Genomic DNA, 14,854 nt, shown 5'->3' with positions numbered 1-14,854 from the left:
TTATTTTGACAATAAATGTTTGGTCATTTCAAGATAATTATTAAGAAATACAAATAATGTATCTTGTCTTTTATTAATCTCGGACCTAAAATCGGTGTCGTTCGGAACACATCTAGCTTTTACAGAGGCTTGATTATTATTGATGAGAGGCTCCGAGAGGGAGAATTAATGACAAAATGGGATTCGATATTTCACTATCAGCACGTGACGTTTTTCTGGCCAATGAAAAACTGTCATGGTAGATGAGATGTAATAAATCAACCCATTTGATGTTTTTCCGGAGAAGGATTTTTCAGTGTCCATCAATAAAATAGGTCAAACACGGCCGTGTATGGAGGACATCACAGGGGCCAGTATCGATTAGACTATCTATAGTTCTATATCTGTGCTTTCTCCACTTCGTTGGCCATAAGTTAATTGGTATCTCTCTTGGGGACTGTGGTTATGTTTGACCCGGATGTATTACAAAGAATAAACGAAAATTATTTAAGCAGAGATGCGACTACAAAACCAAAGTTTGAAGAACAAATGAACACAAGCAGTGTGAGATAGTAATCTAATAAAAACGCAACGTTTTTTAAACAAAGTTTGAAGAATAGTTTGACTTACAAAAGCATTACAAGCTGTGGGCTCTGTATCTTACTACTATGGACGCTGTATGTGCAAAGCTATCTGTACAGGTATATGAAACAAATCCCATCCCCTCGGTCTGATGTCACCATCATTGCAAGAGCATTATCATTTATATCTATATTAGAGTTTCACCTTCATTTTTCTGTGAACACCACCGTCATAATTATACCTGTAAATGGGGTATGACATTTAGCGCTTGGTGACATAAACGCTGTTATTCTGTGTGACGTCACAGTGACGACCAAGTGTACTCAGGGTGAGAATAACTTGAGCAATTGTTTTTGATTTGAACTGAAGGATGCTATTTAAAATTTAAGAATAATGGGAATTTCATTAAATTAATAACGTTGTTATGTTACTCACTTGTAGTTTGCGGCCACCATGCCAAGTATTTACATAAGTTATAGTAGATACATAGAGTTTCACTTTTCCCGCGGAACGTGTGCAGCAGCGGAGTACTGGTATGCTTGCTATATCTCACTGCATGTCTTGAGAGGCGATTTGCAGGGCTGGTTTCGCTTTTGCCTTTTGTGTTGATCGAAGAAGGCCACTAAATTTGGGCCCACAGAAGAATTAGGGATGTTCCACCGTGTCTTCTATTGAAGGAACATTTAAGAGATCAAAACAGATCTTCTGCACCTAGTAAACACTTGGGATCTTAAATACTTCCTTTCTTTCTTCACTGCTCTGTTTTTCTGTACTTTGTTCGTTTGTTTTTTTCCTTCTGTGTCTCTGTCTCTTGACACCCGTCCTAATATGTCCCTGGCTGTTGTGAGAACGTTGAACCTTTAAACAAGCCGAAAAACTAACTTTCCCGCTGATCGTCTACTAAACTCCGCCATGCTTTTATCCCATCAAGTAACAATACAACTACCAATAACAAGTCAATAATAGATTCCCCGTGACGCTACACGTACCATGAGAATGCCGTCACCATTAGATAATGCACGCACCTGACATCACATTGCCTTCCTCTGGGAGGGATAACGTCATTGTGCTGTAGACGTACAGTTTGTACGTCTGTCAGCAGGACTAGATTAGGAGTCTTTTTTATTTTTGAAAAATGTCAAATATTTTAGGAGCAAAGTTGGTAGTTCAAAAACAAAAAACAAAACAACAACAAAAAAAAGCAAAAAAAAAAAAAAAAAAAAAGGAGAGTTTGCTTTCAATCCTGTTAAAAGCATTGCACCAAATTATACCTTGTAATTTTTACCTATACGCTGCACAATTCGTTAGAGACGACTATAGGATCGAGGAATGCCAGTCTGGGCCATTTTGCAGCCCCTAAGTGAAATTCGGGTTATACAAAATCGATATTTGAATAAAGATATTAGTTTTCCAGTTTCCGCTAAAGAAATATCAGGTTTCACAATTCAATTGAACAAAATGTCAAAACAATATGTGTCTGTTAGTTTTACGTCTCGGCTATTTTGATATCAATTACTTCAGAAAAATAATGACCAAAGAACTTCCGTTAACCATCAAAGTATGCTAATGGACACGTTCAGAGCTTATGTAACTAAACATCTCTGATTGTGAAAGTGGCTCTGATCCAGCCCGAGTTTCCTCTGGCCCTGATACCAGACTTGGACATTCCGACTAAGAGATTAGAGATGGAGAAATGTCTATCAGAATGTCCAATTCTGGTGTCAGGACCTGGGAAACTCGGCCTAGATCTTACCATGATCAACTACAATGCAGTATTTCTGTGGCAAATTGCAATTAGACGCACGTGACTTCGTGATGTCAGACAGAGCAGATGGTAACGCACACGTGTATATGTGCCGTTATTCTGTGAAAATAGTACTTTAAATTTGTTTAATGCACGTTTTACCAGCTTCACTAATTGTATTTGTCTGTAATTGTTTACATAGAGATAGGTATCGTTACATTTACATACACATGTCTGTACCAATATTTTATATTTTTGTTTAAATTACACCCCTCTTTCTTTACGACTCACGCACACGGGTTACAATATCGTAGTCCCGCAGTTAAGTGTATGTTCTGTAGTAAATACATTTCTTCCCTTCTTTTTTTCTTGCCTTTTTTTTCTTTCTTTCTTTCTTTGATAAAATCTTTCTTTCTTTCTTTGAAATAACAGATTCGAATTTAAATTTCCATTTTATTTTATACTTCTTCCTTTTCTTTCTTTCTTTGTTTTATTTCCTTCTTCTTTCTTTCCTTTCCGTCTTTCTTTCTTTCTTTCTTTCTTTCTTTAAATTATCCGGTTCGAGTTCATGTGTTGCTTTATTAATTAGATATGCAATTGTTAATTGAGAACACAAAACATTAATGCACCATTATCTAAATTTTGTAATGTTTATCTTGGTATGTCCCTCCCCCTGGGGAACTAGGTAATGTAAAATAAAAGAAGAGTGCCATTTTATCAACGTTTAGTCGGACTTCCTAACATTTTGAAGTATTTTCTATACAGTAGGAAGTGTCAAAATATACATGCATTCAGTCTTTACCGAACTATCGGGTTAAGTATGTCATGCAATAAGCATTATTATACTAACACATATAAATAGAAAGGGCGTAGGGTTTGGGCTTATTGCTGAACAATTAAATATAGTAGTATGGGATATACACTAATGGGCATTTTACCAGACCTGGACGTATTGCCTGGTAAATACGGCTCAATATATAAAGTACATACTAAGCCTAGATCTATCTCTATAGTAGATCTATACGAGTGACTTTTTCATTTGTGATATTGACGTTGACATGGTATATTAAAGTTGCTGTAGTTATTACATACGCTGTGAGGACCCTATACAATTCTACATCATTACCACCAAACATCAAAAGGGTAGGAAATACTCGTATATTGTACCACCAGAACAGAAATGTGTTTTTGGATTAGATTATGTCTGAATATAATGTCAGCCGACACTGCATCATCGTGTATGTTGACTTTGAAATTCAATATCAGGATCAATGACACGCTTTGCTCTGTCACAGAAACGATCATTGCAACAAACATTTACATGAACATACACCATTAATCACGTGATCAAACGATTTAACACCATAACATCTGTGTAGTATACTTCAGCTGTTGTTTTGTTAAAGTGTGTAATTATCTTTACATTCTTGCAGGCTCCTCTATTTATACGTTTCATTCATGACAGCAGAAAACGTTTGGTGGCTTTTAAACCATAGCCCAAAGCTTATCTTCGTTAAGGTATAAATTGGATCATATCAATTAAAAGATATGAAATTTACTTATTGTGGCTTAACAGAAGATTGAGAATGGGTTTCATCGTAAAAACGGTGACAGGCCACATAGGGACCCGAAAGCATGTCATTTTTTTTTTTTTTTTTCATTTTTCATTTTTTTTTTTTTTTGTGACGGTTGCAGGAGGATATTGTTTATGGTGTTTTTTTTACTGCATGTGGTTTCCGCGGGGGAAATAGGGGAGGTGGGTCGGGTTGTTAAAATAACATGACATCACGGATGGGATCAAATGCATATCTGTAACCTATGTGACAGAAACAAAGTCTGCTTTGCGTAATTCGATAGCACAGTTTTAACAGTGACGAACCGAAAACTAACACTTATCACTGAAAACCTAAATGAAGTCATCATTCGTTAAAACGAGAAGTGTGTCATGCCTAAGGGGCATCTGGTCAGAAGTTGCCTGGACGTGAATGGGGTTCACAAGTATGTGACTTATGGGGTACGGGAATGGTATCACGCTGAAGCTGTGTTTGTCAGATCAGATAGATCTGCCGTGGACTCATTCTGTAGAGCATCTTAAGACGGAATCAATTTATTATCTACCAGAAATCCAGGTCCCGTAGGTATATTGGATTAAAGAAAGCCACGCTGGGTTATGTTTCCCGCACCCCACGATATTTTTATAAAGCTTGTTTTCACGACAAAATAAGGAAGTCATTTTCTTCATAAAACACGAGTTAATCCTATATAATATGTAAATCATATTATCTACCTAGGAACAACTATTTTAAAATCACAATGTGGCTTTGCCCTTTAACGGTCCTAGAAAACGATATTAATTTTCAATCTCCCTGAATTTGTGGTCATGCGAGATATTTCCCGCGAGATTGCCTCAACACGTATAGAATTAGCGAATCGAAACCGACCAAGAGAAGTCCGGTTAGTAAAGACAGTCGTCAAATATTTGAATATTAAATGTGTTTAATTAGCAATATTTACTAAATGGCTGAAGTTTATATTTGATAGCAATTTCAACACTAAACCGTTTTTGTTTACAAACGGAATTCAAATAAACAGGACATTTATAAAGTGGTTTGCAAGTGAACCAAGCTTTAAACTCGCTGGTATTGTACACCGGATTCCTGGAGAGGAAATTAACTCCCTGGTATCAAAACAATTTCGAATGATTTTCTGCATAAGAATTTTGAAATTAAAAAACAAATACGGAATTTAACGCATGTTCTATCGTTGTGGAGCAATATTAATGCAATTTTCGATACATTATCCTAGAAATCGTTCATCCTGGTATTCTTAGCAAAAGAAAAGTCCGTTTCCCATTAGCACGAGTGATCGAATGGAACAAGGCGACTAGTATTGGTTTTACGTTCAATAGACGAAACTTCAGCAAGTATTAAAGTGATTATTCTTAAATCTACCAAACATCACATTCCACATCCTCCTCGAACTCTGCTTCATCAACTATCAACCCCTTCTCTCTGCTTCATCAAATTTTATACCCATCTCTCTGCTTCATCACATTCCGCAACTTCCTCTCTGCTTCGTCACAATCCACACCCTCCTTTCTGCTTCATCACATTCCACATCCTCCGCTCTGCTTCATCATACTCAACATTCTCCTCTCGCTTTATCACATTCCACATCCTCCTCTCTGATTCATCATATTCCACACCCACCTCTCTGCTTCATCACATTCCACATCCTCCTCTCTGATTCATCACATTCCACACCCTCCTCTCTGATTCATCACATTCCACATCTTCCTCTCTGATTCATCACATTCCACACCCTCCTTTCTGATTCATCACAATCCACATCCTCCTCTCTGATTCATCACATTTCACATCCTCCTCTCTGATTCATCACAATCCACACCCTCCTCTCTGATTCATCATATTCCACACCCACCTCTCTGCTTCATCACATTCCACATCCTCCTCTCTGATTCATCACATTCCACACCCTCCTCTCTGATTCATCCCATTCCACATCTTCCTCTCTGATTCATCACATTCCACACCCTCCTTTCTGATTCATCACAATCCACATCCTCCTCTCTGATTCATCACATTCCACATCCTCCTCTCTGATTCATCACAATCCACACCCTCCTCTCTGATTCATCATATTCCACACCCACCTCTCTGCTTCATCACATTCCACATCCTCCTCTCTGATTCATCACATTCCACACCCTGCTCTCTGATTCATCACATTCCACATCTTCCTCTCTGATTCATCACATTCCACACCCTCCTTTCTGATTCATCACAATCCACATCCTCCTCTCTGATTCATCACATTCCACATCTTCCTCTCTGATTTATCACATTCCACATCCTCCTCTCTGATTCATCACATTCCACACCCTCCTTTCTGATTTATCACATTCCACATCCTCCTCTCTGATTCATCACATTCCACACCCTCCTCTCTGCTTCATCACATTCCACATCCTCCTCTCTGATTCATCACATTCCACATCCTCCTCTCTGATTTATCACATTCCACATCTTCCTCTCTGCTTCATCACAATCCACATCCTCCTCTCTGCTTCGTCACAATCCACATCCTCCTCTCTGCTTCATAATATTCCATATCCTCCATGTTTCATCACATTCCACATCCTCTTCTGTGCTTCATCATACATAATGTATATCCCCCTCCTCTCTACTGTATCACATTTCACATACTCCGCTCTGCTTTATCACATATCCCGCTTCATTTCTTTATATTTCAGTTCCTCCGTCTTGCTTGTCTCTCGTTTCTTTAAATTCACTCTATTTTATGTTTTAATATGTCCCGTTCATGACTTGTCACTCTTAGCCAGAGGTAAAGTTTGTTCCACGAGCCCCCTTTCATTCGTCCCATCAACGCTCTACTAAACTGCCCTATTAACTTGTCGCACTAAGCCCCTCTATTAACTTCTTCAACTATGTCCCTCTATTAACTTGTCGCGCTATGTCCCTCTATCAACTAGTCGCACTATGTCCCTCTATTAACTAGTCGCGCTATGTCCCTCTATCAACTAGTCGCACTATGTCCCTCTATTAACTAGTCGCACTATGTCCCTCTATTAACTAGTCGCACTAAGCCCCTCTATTAACTTGTCGCACTAAGCCCCTCTATTAACTTCTTCAACTATGTCCCTCTATTAACTTGTCGCGCTATGTCCCTCTATCAACTAGTCGCACTATGTCCCTCTATTAACTAGTCGCGCTATGTCCCTCTATCAACTAGTCGCACTATGTCCCTCTATTAACTAGTCGCACTATGTCCCTCTATTAACTAGTCGCACTAAGTCCCTGTATTAACTAGTCGCACTAAGTCCCTGTATTAACTAGTCGCACTAAGTCCCTCTATTAACTAGTCGCACTAAGCCCCTCTATTAACACGTTCAACTATGTCCCTCTATTAACTAGTCCCACTAAGTCCCTCTATTAACTAGTCCCACTAAGTCCCTCTATTAACTAGTCCCACTAAGTCCCTCTATTAACTAGTCCCACTAAGTCCCTCTATTAACTAGTCGCACTAAGTCCCTCTATTAACTAGTCGCACTAAGTCCCTCTATTAACTAGTCGCACTAAGTCCCTCTATTAACTAGTCGCACTATGTCCCTCTATTAACTAGTCCAACTACGTCCCTCTATTAACTAGTCGCACTAAGTCCCTCTATTAACTAGTCGCACTAAGTCCCTCTATTAACTAGTCCAACTATGTCCCTCTATTAACTTGTCCAACTATGTCCCTCTATTAACTAGTCGCACTAAGTCCCTCTATTAACTAGTCGCACTAAGTCCCTCTATTAACTAGTCGCACTAAGTCCCTCTATTAACTAGTCGCACTATGTCCCTCTATTAACTAGTCCAACTACGTCCCTCTATTAACTAGTCGCACTAAGTCCCTCTATTAACTAGTCCCTCTATTAACTAGTCGCACTAAGTCCCTCTATTAACTAGTCGCACTAAGTCCCTCTATTAACTAGTCGCACTAAGTCCCTCTATTAACTAGTCGCACTATGTCCCTCTATTAACTAGTCCAACTACGTCCCTCTATTAACTAGTCGCACTAAGTCCCTCTATTAACTAGCCGCACTAAGTCCCTCTATTAACTAGTCGCACTAAGTCCCTCTATTAACTAGTCGCACTATGTCCCTCTATTAACTAGTCCAACTACGTCCCTCTATTAACTAGTCGCACTAAGTCCCTCTATTAACATGTTCAACTATGTCCCTCTTTTAACTAGTCGCACTATGTCCCTCTATTAACTAGTCCAACTACGTCCCTCTATTAGCTAGTCGCACTAAGTCCCTCTATTAACTAGCCGCACTAAGTCCCTCTATTAACTAGTCGCACTAAGTCCCTCTATTAACTAGCCGCACTAAGTCCCTCTATTAACTAGTCGCACTAAGTCCCTCTATTAACTAGTCGCACTATGTCCCTCTATTAACTAGTCCAACTACGTCCCTCTATTAACTAGTCGCACTATGTCCCTCTATTAACTAGTCCAACTACGTCCCTCTATTAACTAGTCCAACTATGTCCCTTTATTAACTAGTCGCACTAAGTCCCTCTATCAACTAGTCGCACTAAGTCCCTCTATTAACTAGCCGCACTAAGTCCCTCTATTAACTAGTTAAACAATGTCCCTCTATTAACTAGCCACAATATGTCCCTCTATTAACTAGTCGCACTATGTCCCTCTATTAACTAGTCCCATTAAGTCCATCTATTAACTAGCCGCACTAAGTCCCTCTATTAACTAGTCCCTCTATTAACTAGTCCCACTATGTCCCTCTATTAACTAGTCGCACTAAGTCCCTTTTAAACATGTCCCACCATGTCCCTCTATTAACTAGTCCAACTATGTCCCTCTATTAACTGGTCGGACTAAGCCCCTCTATTAAGTTGTCCTATTATGTCTCTCCCCACCAAGTCCCTTTATCAATTTGTCCCATTAAGTCCGTATATCAAATATCACCACCAAGTCGCTCATCCATAACTCTTCCATATCAGCCAGTCCATACTACGATCATTCACCCAATAGCATTGCTTCTTCAAATGTGAAGAAATAGCGCCTTCTACCGGTGACAAATTGTCTGTTTACGCTAAAACGTCGCGCGGAAAGATTTAAAACTATTTGCACCTTGTATATAAGACAGTACATCCAAGGTACAGATTGTCTTATAATCGAGTTCCTCGAACAGGGTTTATAAGCAAATTCTTAAATAAAAATAAAATAAAAATAAAACAAAACAAAACAAAAAAACGAAAAGAAAAAAAAAGAGTAAAAGGAGCAATTGGCACATTTTCCTTATATTTTGAACTTTAACATTTAGTTGACATGAAAATCTAAATAAAGAAAATTGTTACTGTGAGTCGTATTATTACTCAGCAGTAAATAAATTATACCGGTAACGATCGATGGGCGAGTCGTCCTGATCAGCCAGCGTTGAAATTGTACTGACGATACCGGCTGGCCGAGTCGTCCTGCCCAGCATTGTAGGAGTGCGAGGATATCGGAAAGAGCTTCAGTATTATAGTGTATGTACGAGCCGTGCGCTATCACCCCTCGTGTACAACCTTATAATGTAGATACCGTCTCGTGTGCACCGCAAATACATGATAAAAGATAACATGGAATTCATCGCTGAGTGTCTATTTCGGATTTTCATAATAGGTAAGTATTTATGTTTTATGTAGTTTTTATTAGCGTTTACCTTGCCGATTACAATTTAATTTGTCTCTCAGGTTCGATAACGGTAGAATGCAGACGGCACTTAGATTTTTTGTACGCATGATACTGTTATAAAAACAAATAAATTGGACTTTAACCATAATATATAAGCTACAACTTATGGTCATGTAGTAGCAATATATACATGATTTATATACATATACTTTATTTTCAAAATTCTGTTCTTGTCCTGTTGTCGTGAAGATTTAAACTTTGGAGATTAGATGAATTATTTTCTGATTTATATAAAACGATATGATTCTCTTGGTTATGTATAACATCATTATAAAACATAACTCAATGTAATCAAATCAAATTCAGAACGCTGCACGATATCGACACCTCGCTTATCCGAATTTCATGTAAACCAACAGGGAAAATACGAAATTCGCTAATACGGATCTTATGAAAATCTTTGGATTTCCGGAAAGTATACTTGCGATACAAATTTTGCTAATCCGGCATTCATGGAATTATAATGGAAATAGAAATACAAGCTGTACCAGCTTCGCTTATCCGGATTTCGTGAAAGTGCAATTAAAATAGGAAATTTTCCTAAAACGGATTTCAAGGGTGTAATTAAAATACCAATGTGCTTACTTCATGTATGAAAATATACTGGAATACCGACTTCACTAGTCCGGATTTCTTGAAAAATCTTATAAAAACTCACATATAGCTTTGATGAAAGGCGGAAGCAAAAACTAATGTTGGACACTATAATGTTCTAATCCATGATTTCCTACTTAAAAATACACACTATTTTTAATTCACGGTGCATTGTATAATCATGCGGAAAATATCTTATCCTTAAATGAACCAACTCATAACCTTTCTAATCGTATTCCAAGACAATAGTTACGCCCGGACGTGGAAGGTGACATACGGCCGGACGTAATCCAACTTATAGTCCCCTCTGATAGTTTTCTAGGAAATTAATAAACTGTTATGCGTCCAATAGAGACAGAAATATAAGTATGAGTCATGAGGATTTGACGTCAGAGATTATGCTTCTGATTACAACGAATTTTTTTCGACGCATATTTCCTTTTTTTCTCTTTCTCGTCTTAATTTTTATTTTTGTTTATTTATTTTCATTTTTTTTTTTTTTTTTGCAAAAGTGAAAATTGAATGGTTTTCAATTGAATATGTAACATCTGCGCACTCGTGAAAAATATGATATTCGTTAAGTATACATGTATGTTGTATTCAAAGGAGACCCTTTCAATATACTCTATGTTTGTCCAAAACGTATTTTAGTTTACGTATAATAGTTTCTAAACATTGCATTAATTGCACTCTCTCGGCTATTTCCGTCAATGTGCGGAGTCTGATTCCGAATCTTGACGGAATTGACCGAGGTTGCAATTGAACTTTATATGCATGGAATGCCATAGCTAGCCGTCATTTTGTCTGACCAGTAGCTATTAGCAGAATGAATTTCTTAAATCAGAACACTGAATATTGTTTTGTTTGTTATTGAGTAAACGCAACGGTTTTCCGCAAATACTGGCCTTAAAATGGAATATCTGTCCAGAATATTTGTATAGTAGTATCGACAATTAAGTTTCCGCCACACACGATAATAGGTATTGTTGTATAAAACCACTTGACAACTAGGGAAATAAACTATCTTACAGGAAGTACAGAATTAGCTAACACCATAAACTACCCAGTTTGCTACAAAGCCACTTAAGTTACTTTAAAACTTGTGACTTTCTTCTTGTACATTGTATCTACCTTGATATACATGTATGTGAATTACCATAGTAACGCCACTAATTGAAAAATGTGAGACGTCAACCTAAGGAAAGGTTTCTTATGAGTCTAAATATGTTTACAATAAATTCTTAACTTTTTGATCTTATTTATTTACTTTTAAACATGTAACTTTTCTTTTGGTATCTTCCTGATATATCGATAAAAACAACAGTAATGCCAACGTTAGAAAAAACCATGATTGACAATCATCCTCTAATTATAGACCAATATCCGTGTTATCATCAACAGGAAATGTCTCCGAATTAGTTATCTTTAAACATGTTTATAATGAATGTATTAAACAGAAAATCACCTCTTCTATACATACCAATCAGGGATACCTTAGAAGAGAGAAACTTACAAAATGTAGGCCTAGGACTTTGTGACGTGTCTAAGACATTTGATATCGTGTTTTGCACAAGGGAGTGTTATATTTAATTAAATGGCATGGCCTATCAGGCAATGTTTCAGTATAGGCTAGATATCAATCTTTCGGACAGATTTTCTGACATCGGTTATTTACGAGCCCACAGGGTTCCATACTTGGGTCCCTACTATTTTTTATTTATATTGGTGATGTCTTTTATGCTCGGCGCTCAGTTTCTTGCATTTTGGCTGGCGACACACCACGTTATAAGTATAATATTTTCTTGTAATGTGATTAAATTACATTACATGTAACCAGGATCTATTATCATTAAGTAATAGGGCAAACAAAAAATCAAAAAAACAAAACAAAAAAAAAATCAAATAAACAAATAATTAGATAAATAAAAATAAACAAAATAAAAATAAATAAATAAATGGTCAAATTTAATCAAAGTAAAACGAAAGTGATTTATATTTCAAACTCCAATTTTTGATAATAAATTTCTAAACTTATTTCAGTATCTGACAAATACATTTGAGCGTTGTTTTGATGCTAGTGGGAAATGGCTGGCCTTATTGAAAATACTTATACAATTATATGTTTTAGGTTTATGCGTTGAGAACATTGAATTATATGCTCAAACATGATACGTTGTTAACATTTCAAATTTAAATGTTAAAATTATCATTTATTAGCAAAGGCCCAGCCAAAGAGATCCGTATCATAACTGCTTTAGCTTTATATATCAGTACATGTATAGGGATTTTGTACAATGTGGAAACTTGACTAGAACACTTACAAAGAAAAGTACAACTACATGTACTTTATAAGATGAAAAATGGTATCACATGATTTCCTTACATTACTATTTTGTACATGCAGTTAAAATAAAACACCACATAGCCTCTTAGAAATAGATATAGGAATGGCTTTGAAAATTACAAACTGTAATGAAACTGGACTGGGCCAAACGCCGTTGGCCTATATGGTTAGAATGTCCGTCTAGAAATCAGTGATCCCGGGTTCGAGTCCGGGTCAGGTCGTCCCCTTTTTCCTCTCCTCAGTTACAAAGCTATAAATTTTCCACTACCGATTCGTCCTTCTTACGTTCTACCATTCGTTAATGGAATGACCTTGGCATTACCACTAAACTTCATCTTTTTTGGACACGTTAAAAAATGATCATCCCAGATTTAAAGACGTTGCAGTTACCAAGTCAAGTATCCTTGGATTTATTTCGTGTTAATACAAAGATGTATATGTTTGGGTCCTACCTTAGTAGCCTAGAGCCCTACCTTAGTAACCTAGAGCCCTAACTTAGTAGCCTAGAGCCCTACCTTAGTAACCTAGAGCCCTAACTTAGTAACCTAGAGCCCTAACTTAGTAGCCTAGAGCCCTACCTTAGTAACCTAGAGCCCTACCTTAGTAACCTAGAGCCCTACCTTAGTAGCATAGAGCCCTACCTTAGTAACCTAGAGCCCTACCTTAGTAACCTAGAGCCCTACCTTAGTAACCTAGAGCCCTAACTTAGCTAACTTAGGGCTCTAACGCAGTAACTTATAATTAGGACACTAACTTATTAACCTTGGACCATAATTTAGCTATCTAAGGGCCCTAACTTAGTAATCTAGAACCATAACTTATTAACCTTGGGCCATGATATAGCTATCTTAGAACCATATCTTATTAACCTTGGGCCATAACATAGCTATTGTAGGATTCTAACTCAGTAATCTAAGGCCCTTACTTAGTTACCTTGGGCCACAACGTTAACATAGCTGTCCTTGGACCATAACTTAGTGACATTGGGCCATAACATAACTATCCTAGGGCCAAAATTTAGTGACATTGGGCCAAAACATAGCTATCCTAGGGCCATAACTTAAAAAAATATGTTTGTCCTTTATCAAAAAACGTCGGTAACCATTGAGAAAATGAAGTTCACTTAATCTTTTATTGACCTCGTTTTGACCTTCAGAGATATCTACACTGTACCTGTTCCCAATATTTATGATTAAATGCAAACATCAGCATTTAGCTACTTCTGTTTGGGAAATGAAATTCTGCCCATGGATCCAAACAGAACGATTTTTAGAAATACGCATCATTTTATTAAATCCGGCGACAAGTTTTGAATTGATTTGATAAAAACATATATATATGAATAGTAAACACTTTCTTATCATAGTGTCAGAGAACAATGTCATTATAGTATACTATGTATCTACTGTATGTCTGTACCTATTTTACGAACGGACGTTGATAATGTTTTGACAATATGTGTTATGTCCTATGATTTTCTATTTCGTCAATAAAGTATGTTTACATTAAGAAATGACACCGTACATGTATGTACATATACATTTTACCGACCCCTGCCTCCGCCTCACGTCACAAAAACGAATTAGATAGTAAACGGTCATTTTATTTACTCGTCGTATTTAATTTGAATATCGATAAACTTTAGAAACGAGAAAGAGATATAAAAAAAAACTAGACATTGAAAAATATGGTTTAGTACGTATCTGAATTAAGGCAATTTCAAACTCGACTTACCATGCAATGTGACATTTAAAATTAGGAAACTGAGGGGAAAATGGCATTTATTGGAAGATAATTTGATCGGTTGGTCCAAATGTTATCTGATAGTGAGCAAGAACGAATTCGAACGGATCGATTGATAAAAAAATTGGGATTTTTTTTCCACGAGATTTAGCTTACAACCGTTTAACTGGCAACTGTTTTCGGTCAAACAATTCCCATCGGTATCTGAATGCACTCTTCTAACGTCCATAGTTATCCTGATTTGTTTTGTTACAACGTTTTAATGCAAACGAATTGGGGGACACGATATCACTTCATTTCCCTCAGCGCTTTTATATAGGGAAAAGAAGCAGTTATAATCGTTTCGTCGACGGAAAATTGTTCCCAGTGAAACGGACTTTTAATTAAATATTGAAGAAAATGAGACAAAAAATTTAATTGTTCGTGTAGGCGTAGCACTTCAATTTGATTGTTTGTTTTTTTTTTGGGTTTTTTGTTTTGTTGTTGTTTTTTTTTGTTGTTTTTTGTTTTTTGTTTTTTTCTTAGCTTGATAGCACTTTTACTTTATTTATTTAGTTTATTTATTTATTTATTGAGTTTTATTTC

The 14,854-nt window shown here is 36.9% G+C and overlaps 1 long non-coding RNA gene across 1 annotated transcript in view; it reads left to right on the top strand.

Annotated features, from left to right (window-relative positions):
• The first annotated feature begins 9,218 nt into the window (after window positions 1-9,218).
• The window catches only part of LOC117330658, an 83,397-nt gene continuing 77,761 nt past the window's right edge, over window positions 9,219-14,854 (top strand). The window contains exon 1 of the long non-coding RNA XR_004533381.1: window positions 9,219-9,516. This is a non-coding gene — a long non-coding RNA (uncharacterized LOC117330658). The remainder of the gene's footprint in view (window positions 9,517-14,854) is intronic.

The sequence above is a fragment of the Pecten maximus genome, chromosome 7, assembly GCF_902652985.1.
Source record: "Pecten maximus chromosome 7, xPecMax1.1, whole genome shotgun sequence".
Lineage (NCBI taxonomy): Eukaryota > Metazoa > Mollusca > Bivalvia > Pectinida > Pectinidae > Pecten > Pecten maximus.
This window is presented reverse-complemented; position numbering and strand designations above follow the sequence as displayed.